General features: G+C 39.0%; 1 non-coding gene and 1 pseudogene across 1 annotated transcript; one reads left to right on the forward strand and one right to left on the reverse strand.

Moving 5' to 3' along the window:
• The first annotated feature begins 7281 nt into the window (after positions 1 to 7281).
• Positions 7282 to 7388, forward strand: LOC111823273. The gene has a single exon (XR_002826300.1). It is a non-coding gene; the product is annotated as a U6 spliceosomal RNA (small nuclear RNA).
• A 2355-nt stretch (positions 7389 to 9743) lies between these two features.
• LOC102439476 lies at positions 9744 to 11809 on the reverse strand (annotated as a pseudogene).
• Positions 11810 to 13203: the final 1394 nt, after the last annotated feature.

Consider the following 13203-nt stretch of genomic DNA (forward strand, 5'->3'; position numbering starts at 1 on the left):
TTTTTATTTTTTTTATTGATGAGAGAGAGAGAGAGAGAGAGAGAGAGAGAGATTTATTGTTCTACTTATTTATGCATTCATTGGTTGATTCTTACTTGTGCCTTGGCCAGAGATCAAACCCAAAACCTTGGCGAATTGGGAGGACACTCCAACCAGCTGAGCTGCAGGGCCAGGGCCAGTCTTCTGTCTTTTAACTTTGTCTATATTGTATCATGCTTTGTAATACCTTCATTTTAATGTGATTAAAATAGTTTATGTTTTTAAAGTTTCACTTAAGAAATACTTAGCCCTGCCAGTGTGGCTCAGTGGTTGTGCGTATCCACAAACAATGGATTCAATTGCACATGCCTGGATTGCGGCCTCCATCCCCAGTGTGGGGTATGCAGGAAGCAGCCAATCGATGATTCTCTCTCATTAATGTTTCTATCTCTCTCTCCCTCTCCCTTCCTCTCTGAAATCAATAATAATTTTTTTAAACGAAATACTTACTCATTCCTAACTCACAAATATATTCCCCTACTGACTTCAGACTTTGCCCTTCACATTTAGGTCTTTACCCCGCTTGGGTCTTCTTTTGTATGCAGTGGTAAGTCATCATCATGTTACTGTGAGCCAGTTCTCCCAACTCCACCTCCTAAATAAACCATTCATTCCACACTGATTGTGGTGCCACCTTTCTTGTATTTTAAGTTCTCATATACTGTGTATATATATATATCCCATGTTCAAAGGCTGTTAAATCGCATTGTTTACCCATATCTTCAGAAAAAAAAGTCACTTCTACTGTCGTGGTAAACAACCTGCTTCCCTGTTTATAATGGTCTGGCCCTCTAGCAACTTCAGCGCGAAATTATAGCTAATTTGCTTACAAACGTCAGGTGGTCATAATAATCTGGCCCCTCAGTGTATACATGGATTTTTCTCTAAGCTTTCTATTTTATTCCATTGGGCTCTTTGTTGGTTCTTGAGCCATGCTACAATACATTTTATTCCTACGGTTTCATAGTGTGTCTTTTTTTAAAAATATTTTATTGATTTTTTACAGATAGAGAGAGTCAGAAACATCGATGAGAGAGAAACATCAATCGGCTGCCTCCTGCACACCCCCTACTGGGGATGTGCCCGCAACCCAGGTACATGCCCTTGACCGGAATCGAACCTGGGACCCTTGAGTCCGCAGGCTGATGCTCTATCCACTGAGCCAAACCGGTCAGGGCTCATAGTGTGTCTTAATAATGGACAAGGCTAGTGCCCTTTCCTTACTCAGTCTTTTCAAGGTGGACCTTTCTCTGTGGACCTCTCATTTGGAATTATTATTGAGGTCGCAATTAATTTGTAGATCATTGGGGAGAGTTGGTACCTACATAAATTTTGAGTTATTTCTTCTAAGACATGTTTTTTCATTTTTTCAGATTAGCATCTATCTCAAAAAACAAACAAAAAGCAGATTATCACCCTAGCCGGTTTGGCTCGGTGGATAGAGCATCGGCCTGTGGACTGAAGTGTCCCAGGTTCGATTCTAGTCAAGGGCACATGCCCGGGTTGTGGGCTTGATCCCCAATGGGGGGCATGCAGGAAGTAGCCGATCAATGATTCTCTCTCATCATTGATGTTTCTGTCTCTCCCTCTTCCTTCCTCTCTGAAATCAATAAAAATATATATGTATATATATATTTTTAAACATATTTTATTGATTTTTTACAGAGAGGAAGGGAGAGAGATAGAGTTAGAAACATCGATGAGAGAGAAACATCGATCAGCTGCCTCCTGCACATCTCCCAGTGGTTGGTGTGTCCGCAACCCAGGTACATGCCCTTGACCGGAATCGAACCTGGGACCTTTCAGTCCGCAGGCCGACGCTCTATCCACTGAGCCAAACCGGTTTCGGCAAAAAATATACTTTTTAAAAAACCAGATTATCATTTATCTCCATTACCATGGTCTTAAAAGTTTTCTCAGTAAATATCTGCATATTCTTGGTTCGTTCTTAAATACATTAAGATTTTGTTGTCATTGTGACATGTTTCTTATTTTTTAAAATTATGCTTTCTAATCGGTTATTGCTGGTAGAGGCAAATTTCATTGATTTTGATAGGTTGCTATTCAATAACATTGCTGAGCTGTCTAATAGATTCTAATAGTTTTTTTTGATGAATCTGTTGGCTTTTTAAAATATATATTTTTTATTGATTTCAGAGAGGAAGAGAGAAGGAGGGAGGGAGAGATAGAAACATCAATGATGAGAGAGAATCATTGATTGGCTGCCTCCTGCATGCCCCACACTGGGGATCGAGCCCGCAACCCAGGCATGTGCTCTGACTGGGAATTGAACCGTGACCTCTGGTTCATGGGTCAACTCTCAACCACTGAGCCACACCCGCCAGGCCTGTTGGCTTTTTTAGACAGATGATTATGTTATATGCAGTAGTGATAATTTCATCTTTTTGTTTGAATCCTCACCCCTCTGAAGTCTTTTTTCTTTTCCTACGGCATTGGCCAGACCTCCGGTAATATGGTAAACAATAGTGGTGACCGGATGTCTAGTTTTGTTCCCATTCTAAAGGGAACTCACTAAGAAGTCTCAATTAAGTGTAATATTTGCAGTTGATTTTTGGTATAAAATCTTTACCAAGGTAAGGATGCTCCCTTCTATTCTTAGTTTGCTGAGTTTCAAAAGTACTGTAATAAGGTAAACTATCTGTTTTTTAACATCTGTTGAAATAATCTGTTATTTCCATCATTAATCTTTTAATACTTAGTATGTATCTATCATAGTTCTAAATATTTTATTTTATCATTATATTTAATCTTCACAACTCCATGAAATAGGTACTATTATTATACCCACTTTTCAGATGGAGAAACTGAGGCACAGGGAAGTTAGATGATTTGCTGAAAGTCACTCAGGAAGTAATGGAACATGGGGTATAATAGGTAGCCTGGTTCCAGAGTTCACACTCCTTTAAAAAAATGTTTTTTATTGATTTTTAGAGAGAGAGAAAGGGAGAGGGAAAGAGAGATAGAAACATCATGAGATGAGAGAGAAACACTGATCGGCTGCTTCCTGCACACCTGCTACTGGGGCTCTGACCTGCAACCTGGGCATGTGTCCTGACTGGGAGTTGAACTGGTAACCTCTGGTGCATGGGTTCACACTCAACCCTGAGCCACACCAGCCCACCCAGAGTCCATGCTCTTTTTAAAAAATATATTTCTATTGATTTTTTTAGAGCGAGAGGAAGGAAGAGGGAGAGACAGAAATATCAATGATAAGACAGGATCATTGAATGGCTGCCTCCTGCACAACCCCTACTAGGGATCGAGCCTGCAACCTGGGCATGTGCCCTTGATCAGAATTGAACCCTGGACCCTTCAGTCCGCAGGCCAACGCTCTGAGCCAAGCCAGCTAGGAGGAATCCACACTCTTAATTATTACACTAAAGTTTGTGATTTTCTATTTGGTTAGCTAATATTTTATTTATGTGCTTGTATTTCCATTTATAAGTGAAAGTCGTTTTTATTAGGTTACCTTAAACTTTTAAAAAATTGAGATATAATTCACATACTGTAATATTCAACATTTTAAAGTATACATTTCAGTGGGTTTTAGTATAATCACAAATATGGCCAACCATCACCACTATCTAATTCCAGATTTTCACCACCTCAAAGAGAAATCTTGAACCATGAACAGTTACTCCCCATTCTCCTCTTGGTCCAGCCCCTGGCAACCACTTACCTACTTTCTGTTTCTATGCATTTCCTAGTCAACATTTCATATATATGGAATTCTACAATATATGGCTTTCTGTGGCTTCTTTCACTTAGCATTATGTTTTCAAGGTCATCTACACTGACTTTTTATTTGTTTTCATGGTTAAATCATATTCCATTTTATGGATATGCCACATTTTGTTTATTCATTAATCAAATGATGAGCACTTGGGTTTTTTCCACTTTGTGGCTATTAATGATATCACTATGAACATTTGTGTGTGAGTTTTTGTGTGGATATATGTTTTCAGTTCTCTTGGGTATATACCTAGGGGTGGAATTGATGGTCACTTGGCATGTTATGTTTAATTTTCTGAAGAATTTACCTTTATCCCAGATTGGACTCAAGATTATGCCTGTGCTTTCACTTTCTACTAAAATAGCAAAATGGTATGGGCTGCTGCTTCCTCCCCAAGTCACCCCCATCCCCACCCCAAGAAACTCAAACTGAAACTGATACAGAAGATAAGGAACCAAAACAACAGGGAGAAAACCCTGGGAAAACCCTTTTTAATTGGTTAGTACACACACACACACACACACACACACACGCAGCTTGAGACAAAGGGTAGCCTGCAGGGCTATGAAAGGGTATATTCCTAAGAAGCAGTTTAAATTCTGCTCTTGCACCCCTCCACCATCACCTTGGTTTAGCTGTTCCCTGGCCACTTGCTGCAAAAATCTGGGGTCATGACCCAGACCTGTGACAGTGATCAAATCAAGATAGTGGGGGTGGGGGAGATAGTGGGAAACAGATGGTGCCTAAGTAGCCTTGGGCATTGACTTATTCCCTCCCACTCATTCCAGTACATTTCAGTTTGTTTCTTGGAGGTTTGGAGGTAAAGCCAAAAGGATTTTGTGATGTTCTTTGGGACTAGGACTGGAGCTGACCTTTCTCTCTTCCCCCTTTCCCAAGAGGCATTTCCAGGCACAGCAGTCAATAACCCCAGGAGAATCTGAGCTGACAGGCCAAATGAAGAAGATGTCATACAACTAGAACTGCCTCAAAAGAAAACCAACAGCCGAAACCGGTTTGGCTCAGTGGATAGAGCGTTGGCCTGCGGACTGAAAGGTCCCGGGTTCGATTCCGGTCAAGGGCATGTACCTGGGTTGCGAACACATCCCCAGTGGGAGATGTGCAGGAGGCAGCTGATCGATGTTTCTCTCTCATCGATGTTTCTAACTCTCTATCCCTCTCCCTTCTTCTCTGTAAGAAATCAATAAAATATATTTAAAAAAAAAAAAGAAAACCAACAAATCGATTGCCCATATTATCAGAAACAGACGTCTTAAAACGTCTTAGTAAAAGCACAAAGATTTAACATAGAATATATTAAAGAGATAAGAAAAGTATTAACAATATGAAAAATAAACAAGAAATTAAAAAAGGAAAGAACCAAGTAAAAATATTAGCCAGGAAAAATATAATAGTTGAAAAAGAGGACATTATAGATGGGATGAATGGTTGTTAGATATAGTTGAAGGATGAATGATTGGATTTAAGATCAGATTTCAAGAAACCTCCAAGAAGGAAGAAAGGAAGGACAAAGTAAAGGAAAATAGAGAGATATTATGAGCAATGGAGGAAAGAAGTAGAAGTGCCAACATTTGTAGTTTAGGAATATTAGAGAACAAAATATTTTTAAAGAAAGGACTTTTCAGCATTAAAGGAAAATGAAAGACATCGGATTGAAAGGGTTCATGAAGTGCCAAAAAGTAATGATAAAAATAATTCTAGCCCTAGCTTATTTGGCTCAGTGGATACAGCATCGGCCTTCGGACTGAAGGGTCCGGGTTTGATTCCATTCAAGGGCAAGTGCTTGGGTTTCGGGCTCAATCCCCAGTAGGGGGCATGTAGGAGGCAGCCGATCAATGATTCTTTCTCATTGATGTTTCTGACTCTCCTTCTCCCTTTTTTTCTGAAATCAATAATAATAATAATAATAATAATTCTAAATACATTTCAGTAAAATTTAAGAATATCAACCCAAATGAGGAAATTCTAAAAGCTTATAATCAGAAAAACACACACACACACACACACACACACACACACACACAAAAACACACAGAGAATTTCCAAAGGGATAAGAAATAGGATTGAAATTGGACTTTTGCCCTGGCCAGGTAGTTCAGTTGGTTAGAGCATCATCCCAATACACCATGGTCAGGACACATACAAGAATTAATCAATGCATAAATAAGTGGAACAACAAATCTCTCTCTCTCTCTCTCTCTCTCTCTCTCTCTTTCTCTCTCTCTCTCTCTCTCTCAAATCAATAAATAAAAATTTAAAAAAGAAATTAGACTTTTTAAAACTACAATAGAGAGTTGTGCTATATAGTAGTATGGTGGATAAATAGATACAAGGTGACAATGGAATAAATATCAAGAGATTAAAGGAAAATAATTTTGAACTATTTAAATGATCACCCAAATGTGAATGTGGAATAATAAAAATAGTTTCAGGCATGCAAAGTATTGCCACGCAAAGACTCACATAGGAAATGTTGTTCTTGGAGAGAATTCAAGGAGAAAAACAAATCCAGGAGATGCTGTAAGAGATAAGAAGTAAAGTTCATAAAAGTTGTTGGAAAGGCTTGCTGTAGTCTTAAAACAACAGAACAAAAACAAAACATCTTCTTTTTCCAAAAAAGGAAGAATTATTTTCATAACATCCCAGAATTAAATTTTCAGACAATGTCATTATGATGAGTGAGGAGATACCAAGGAAGATGAGAGCACGCTAAAGTTCTCATCTTATCAGAGGAACAATATAGATATTAGGTTTAAAAAGAGCCCTAACTGGTTTGGCTCAGTGGATAGAGAGTCGGCCTGCGGACGGAGGGGTCCCGGGTTCGATTCCGGTCAAGGGCATGTACCTTGGTTACGGGCACATCCCCAGTGGGGGGGGGGGGTGTGCAGGATGCAGCTGATCGATGTTTCTAACTCTCTATCCCTCTCTCTTCCTCTCTGTAAAAAAATCAATAAAATATATTTTAAAAAAAAGAAATAAGGGCCTGGCCAGGTGGCTCAGTGGTTGAGCATCGACCTATGAACCAGAAGGTCAAGGTTCGATTCCTGGTCGGGGAACATGACCCGGTAGCTGGCTAGATCCTCAGTGTGGGGCCTGCAGGAGGCAGCCAATCAATGATTCTCTCTCATTATTGATATTTCTATATTTCTTTTTTTTTTTTTTTTAAATATATTTTATTGATTTTTTACAGAGAGGAAGGGAGAGAGATAGAGAGTTAGAAACATCGATGAGAGAGACATCGATCAGCTGCCTCCTGCACATCTCCTACTGGAGATGTGCCCGCAACCCAGGCACATGCCCTTGACCGGACATGACCCGGTTGCTGGCTAGATCCTCAGTGTGGGGCCTGCATCCACCGAGCCAAACCGGTCTCGGCGATATTTCTATATTTCTATATTTCTTTCTCTCTCTCTCCCTTCCTCTCTGAAATCAATACAAATATATTTTAAAAAAAGATATTTCAAAAAAAAGTGCTCACTTTAGCCACACGTATACTAAAATTGGAATAATATGGAGAAAATTCGCATTACCCCTACACATGGATGACATACAAATTCGTGAAGCATTCCATATTTTATTTATTTTTTAATTTATATATTTTTATTGATTTCAGAGAGGAAGGGAGAGGGAGAGAGAGATAGAAATATCAATGATGAGAAACATTGATTGGCTGCCTCCTACATGCTCCCTACTGGGGATTGAGCCTGCAACCCAGGCATGTGCTCTTGACCGGAATCCAACCCGGGACCCTTCAGTCCACAGGCCAACGTTCTATCCACTGAGCCAATCCAGCTAGGGTAAGCATTCCATATTTTAAAATAAAATTAATTTAAAAAAAACCTTTCAGGTAAATTTTAACCAAAAGTAAAGTTAAATAAAATGTATAGTTATATTTACTAGTATATCAGAAGAAAAATAGGCTTTAAGACAAAAAACATTACTGGAGATAATAAAAAACCACTGTATAAGAATAAACGTTTCAGTTCACCAAGAAGATATAAAAATTTTAAACATCTATGCTCCTAAGAAAATAGCTTAAACAAACCCAACATTAATAGAACTGTATGGAGAAGTTGCTAAATCCCCTTTTATAAGAGTACTTCAATTCATCTTTCCCAAAAAACAAACAAACCCCACATCAGCAAAGTTTAAGATTTGAACAATATGATTAACCAACTCTTCCTAGTGGACTTATGTAGAATGATGGATTCCATCATTAGAGGATTCATGGATTCTTCCCAAGTCCTTTGAACATTTACAAAAATCATATCATAAGTATTGATGACGATATGGAGAAATATGAACTCTCCTACACCACTGATGGGAATGTAAAATAATTCACTTTGAAAAATAGTGTGGCAGTTCCCCAAACAAGGAACATAAACAGAGTCACCATATGACTAACCAATGCCATTCCTAGTTATATACTCAGGAGAAATGAAAACATATGCCCACACAGAGACTTGTACATGAATGTTTATAGCAGCACTATTCATATTAACCAAAAGGTGGAAACACCCAAATATCTATGAACAGATCAGCAGGTGAACAAAATACAATGAAAGAATATTATTTGGCCATAAGAAGGAATAAACTGATACATACTACAGTTTGGATAAACCTTTAAAATTTTATGCTAAATGAAAGAAGCCAGTCACAAAAGACCACATATTATATGATTCCTATCATATAAGAGTTCTGAGTAGAGAAACCTATAGAGAAGAAAGTAGATTAGTGGTTGCTTAGGATTGGGGATGTGGGGAATGGGAGGTAAGAGGACAACAGCTAAAGGGTACAAGGTTTCTTTCTGAGACGATGAAAACACTATAAATGCTAGTGTTTGCAGATATCTGTAAAGACACTAAAAAGCATTACATTGTACACTTTACATGGGTGAATTATATAGTATATGAATTATATCTCAATAGGTAAGTCTCAACATATTTTAAAAATAACTATCATAAGTACACATCACAAAACTATTAAGTTAGAAGTTATTAGTAAAAAGATAAATTTAAAAAGTTGTATATTTAGAAATTTAAAAAACTTTTAAAAAATATATTTTATTGATTTTTTACAGAGAGGAAGGGAGAGGGATAGAGAGCTAGAGACATCGATGAGAGAGTAACATTGATCAGCTGCCTCCTGCACACTCCCTACTGGGGATGTGCCCGTAACCAAGGTACATGCCCTTGACCAGAATCGAACCTGGGACCCTTCAGTCCGCAAGCTGACGCTCTATCCACTGAGCCAAACCGGTTAGGGCTAAAGAAAAACTTTTAAATAAGTCATGAGTCAAAGAAGAAATCACATTGGAAATAAACATACATAGAATTTAATTATTTTAGAGATACTGCACTTAACATTTGTAGATGCAGAGAAAGTAGAGTCTTAAGGGAAATGTATGGCTTTAAATATTAATATTAGTAAAGAAGAAAAGCTGAAAATTAAGGAGCTAAATGTAAAAGAACAAATCAACAGAATAAACCCAGACTTAAGAATATAATAACAAAAAAAAGAATATAATAATCAAAATAATTAAGGGTAGAAATCAATTAAATAGAACCAAAGTCAAAAATTGTGTGCTGCCCTGGCCAGTGTGGTTCAGTTGGTTGAGTGTCGTCATGAACAGAAAGGTCACTGGTTAGATTCCTGATCAGGGCACATGCCCAGGATTCAGGTTCAGTCCCCAGTCAGGGCTTATGTGGGAGGCAAGTGATTGATATTTCTCTCTCACAGCAATGTTTCTCTCTCTCTCTCTCTCTCTCTCTCTCTCTCTCTCTCTCTCTCTCCCCCTCTCCTTTCCTCTCGATCTAAAAATCAATAAAAACTTATTTTTTAAAAATTGTGTTCTTTTATTTCTAACTTGAAAGCAATTACTGTTTACTAACTGATCAGGATACAAAAATAATCGTGGTAGATACCTTAGTTCTTAGTTCATCCTTCTAATAAGACTGTTGATCTGGTGTTCCCTGTTGCCAGCACCTCCCCCTTCTACAAAATAGGTTGTCTTTCTCTTCACTCCACCTGTTGGAGAAAATAACTTGAAGAGTCACAGGAAGTTGCTTCTTTAAAGCGTTTTCTAACAGCATAGAGCGCATGAATCAGATCCATCATGCAGATGATGCATGAGGGATGCTGATCAATGTGTTATGTCAGGGCAATCCGCTTCTTGTTGATTTAGCCATAATTATGCTAAATCATTTCATTAACCTACTTCAAGTTCTGGTACCCCTTCCAAAATATGTTAATTGTTGAGCTTAACAAAGGTGCCATTGAAGATCTGGCGAAGGCAAAGGACCTGCCAACACTCAGACTTATGAGCTCACACCATCTATACTACTAGGATTCTGACAATAAATGCTAATTTGGGTTCCGCAGGTACACAGAAGTTGCCAGCTTTTCTTGCCATCCTGGCCATCTGAATCTCAGTCTGTACTTCTGCCTATATTTCTTGTGATAGTGCTTAGTTTTTTTTCATATATAAGTTTTCCCCTTGCCTTTGGAAACATGTCTTGGGTAACCTTCTTTCTCAGATGCTTCATCTTCAGCTCTGTAAAATTTCTTCTCTCTTTCTTACGGGTTTCTGTCATAGGAGGAACCATCTTTTTCTTCTCTTCTGAACCCTCTGTGGTTCCAGATGGAAAAGAGGAAGAAAAATAATTGTTTGTTTGTTTTGACAATCTGACAGAATAGACACATACTTAATAAGGTTTAATGAGAATAAAAAGAGAAGCACAGATAAATATTATACATAAAAAGGGAAACGTAGATTTAAAAAATAAAACTATCATAAACTTTATGCCAATTAATTCTAAATTTGTATGAAATGAACAAATTCCTAGAAAATATAACAACTAAAATCGACTCAAGAAAAAAAGGCAAATAATCTTTTTTAAAAATATATTTTATTGATTTTTACAGAGAGGAAGGGAGAGGGATAGAGAGTTAGAAACATCGATGAGAGAGAAACATCGATCAGCTGCCACCTGCACACCCCCAACTGAGGATGTGCCCGCAACCAAGGTACATGCCCTTGACCGGAATCGAACCTGGGACCCTTCAGTCTGCCTACACTCTATCCACTGAGGCAAACCGGTTAGGGCAGCGGTTCTCAACCTGTGGGTCGCGACCCCTTTGGTGGTCGAACGACCCTTTCACAGGGTCGCTTAAGACCATCCTGCATATCAGATATGTACATTATGATTCATAACAGTAGCAAAATTACAGTTATGAAGTAGCAACGAAAATAATTTTATGGTTGGGATCACAATATGAGGAACTGTATTTAAAGGGCCAGAAGGTTGAGAACCACTGAGTTAGGGCGAGGCAAACAATCTTATAATGATTAAAATTGTACTCTTGACATTTATCTCAGAGAAATAAAAATTACATTCACAAAACAAAACACTATACACGATGGTTTGTGCTAGCTCTACTTGTAATTGCCCCAAACTGAAAACAGCTAAAATGTCCTCAATGGTTGAATCTATGGTACATCCATACCACTGAATACTACTTATTTAGCAATGGAAAGAAACAAACTATTGATACATAAAATAGCTTGGATAGAACTCAAGGGAATTATGCTGAGTTAAAAAAACCCCAAAAACTAATCTTGAAAGGTTACATGCTGTATGATTCCATTTCTATAATATCCTTGAGTTAACAAAATTACAGAACGAATTAATGATTGCCAGAGATTAGAAATGGGGAGGTGGTTATGGCTATCAAGGGTAGTAGGAGGGAGCCTTGTGGTGATGGGACAGTTCTGTATCTTGATTGTGGTAATGGTTACACAAATCTTCACATGGGATAAAGCTGCATCGAAGCGCACACACATCAGCCCACATATGTGTGCATGCAAACTGGTGACATCTGATTAGCCGTGTGGGTTGGTCAAGGCCAGTTTTCTGGTTTTGATATTGTACTATAGTTAAGCAAGATGTTACCATTCGGGAAAACTGGGTGAAGGGTGCACAGGATCTTCCAGTACATGTTTTTGCAACTTTCTGTGAATCTATAATTATTTCATAATAGAAAGGTTTTAAACATGGAAGCAGTAAACAATTTCCAACAAAGAGAACACCAGGCCCTGTTGGTTTCAGAGGCAAATTCTATCAACTTTCAAGGCACAGATCATGCTAATCTCCAGATAAAGAAATAACAGGGAGCCCAGATGGCGTGGCTCAGTGTTTGAGCATTGACCTGTGAATCAGGAGGTCATGGTTTGATTCCAGGTCAGGGCACATGCCCAGGTTGGAGGCTTGATCCCAGTGTGGGGTGTGCAGGAGGCAGCCAATCAATGATACTCTCTCATCACTGATACAGTTTTTCTCTCTCTGTCCTCCCTTCCTCTCTGAAATCAATAAAGATATATTTAAAAAATAAATATAGGAAATCATATCACCCATTTGTACTTAAGGTCAGCCAATCAATGTTTTTCTATCTCTCTTCCTTTCCTTTTCTCTCTCTAAAACAAATAAAAATATGTCACTGGGTGAGGATTTATAATGTGAGCTGCCTCCCTCCCATATTGGCCTGGACTGGGGATTGAACCTGCAACCTGGGTATGTGCCATGACTGGGAATCAAACCCATGACCTTAAGTACAAATGGGTGATATGATTTCCTATATTTATTTTTATTTTTTAAAAATAATAGAGGCCCAGTGCACAAAATTCGTGCATCAAAGGGGAGGGGGGGAGCCCCTCAGCCCAGATTGCGAGAGGGCACAGGCCAGGCCAAGAGACCCCACTGGTACACGATCGGGGTCAGGGAGGACATGGGAGGTTGGCCGCCCGGTGAGGGACCACAGGAGGGCTTTAGGGCATATGTGGTCCATTTCACTTAGTCCCAATCTGCCAGACCCCAGCAGCAAGCTAACCTCCCGTTGGAGTGTCTGCCCCTGGTGGTCAGTGCATGTCATAGCGAGCAGTTGAGCGGCCTTAGCATATCATTAGCATATTATGCTTTGATTGGTTGAATGGATGACTGGATGAGCGGACACTTAGCATATTAGGCTTTTATTATAAGGATATAAAATTTTGCAAGATTATATAGTTGACCATGGACATCTCCACAGAGTGTAAGAGCCAACGAATCTTTTACAATTTTTTTTTTTAATCTTAATCTGAGGATGTTTTTCTGTTGAATTTTAGAGAGAGTGGAAGCAGGAGTGGGGGGGGGGGAGAAACACAGATGTGAGAAAGACACATCAATTGATTGTCTACTGCATGGGCCCCAACCTGGGCCAGGCCAGGGATTGAGCCTGCCACTGAGGTATGTATGTGCCCTAGACCAGGAATCAAACCCTGGACCCTTAGGTCCGCGGGACGAGCTCTAACCACTGAGAAAAAACAGCTAGGCTCTTTTGTGATTTGATTCCTGTTA

Source organism: Myotis lucifugus, unplaced genomic scaffold, assembly GCF_000147115.1.
Source record: "Myotis lucifugus unplaced genomic scaffold, Myoluc2.0 scaffold_438, whole genome shotgun sequence".
Taxonomy (NCBI): Eukaryota; Metazoa; Chordata; class Mammalia; order Chiroptera; family Vespertilionidae; genus Myotis; species Myotis lucifugus.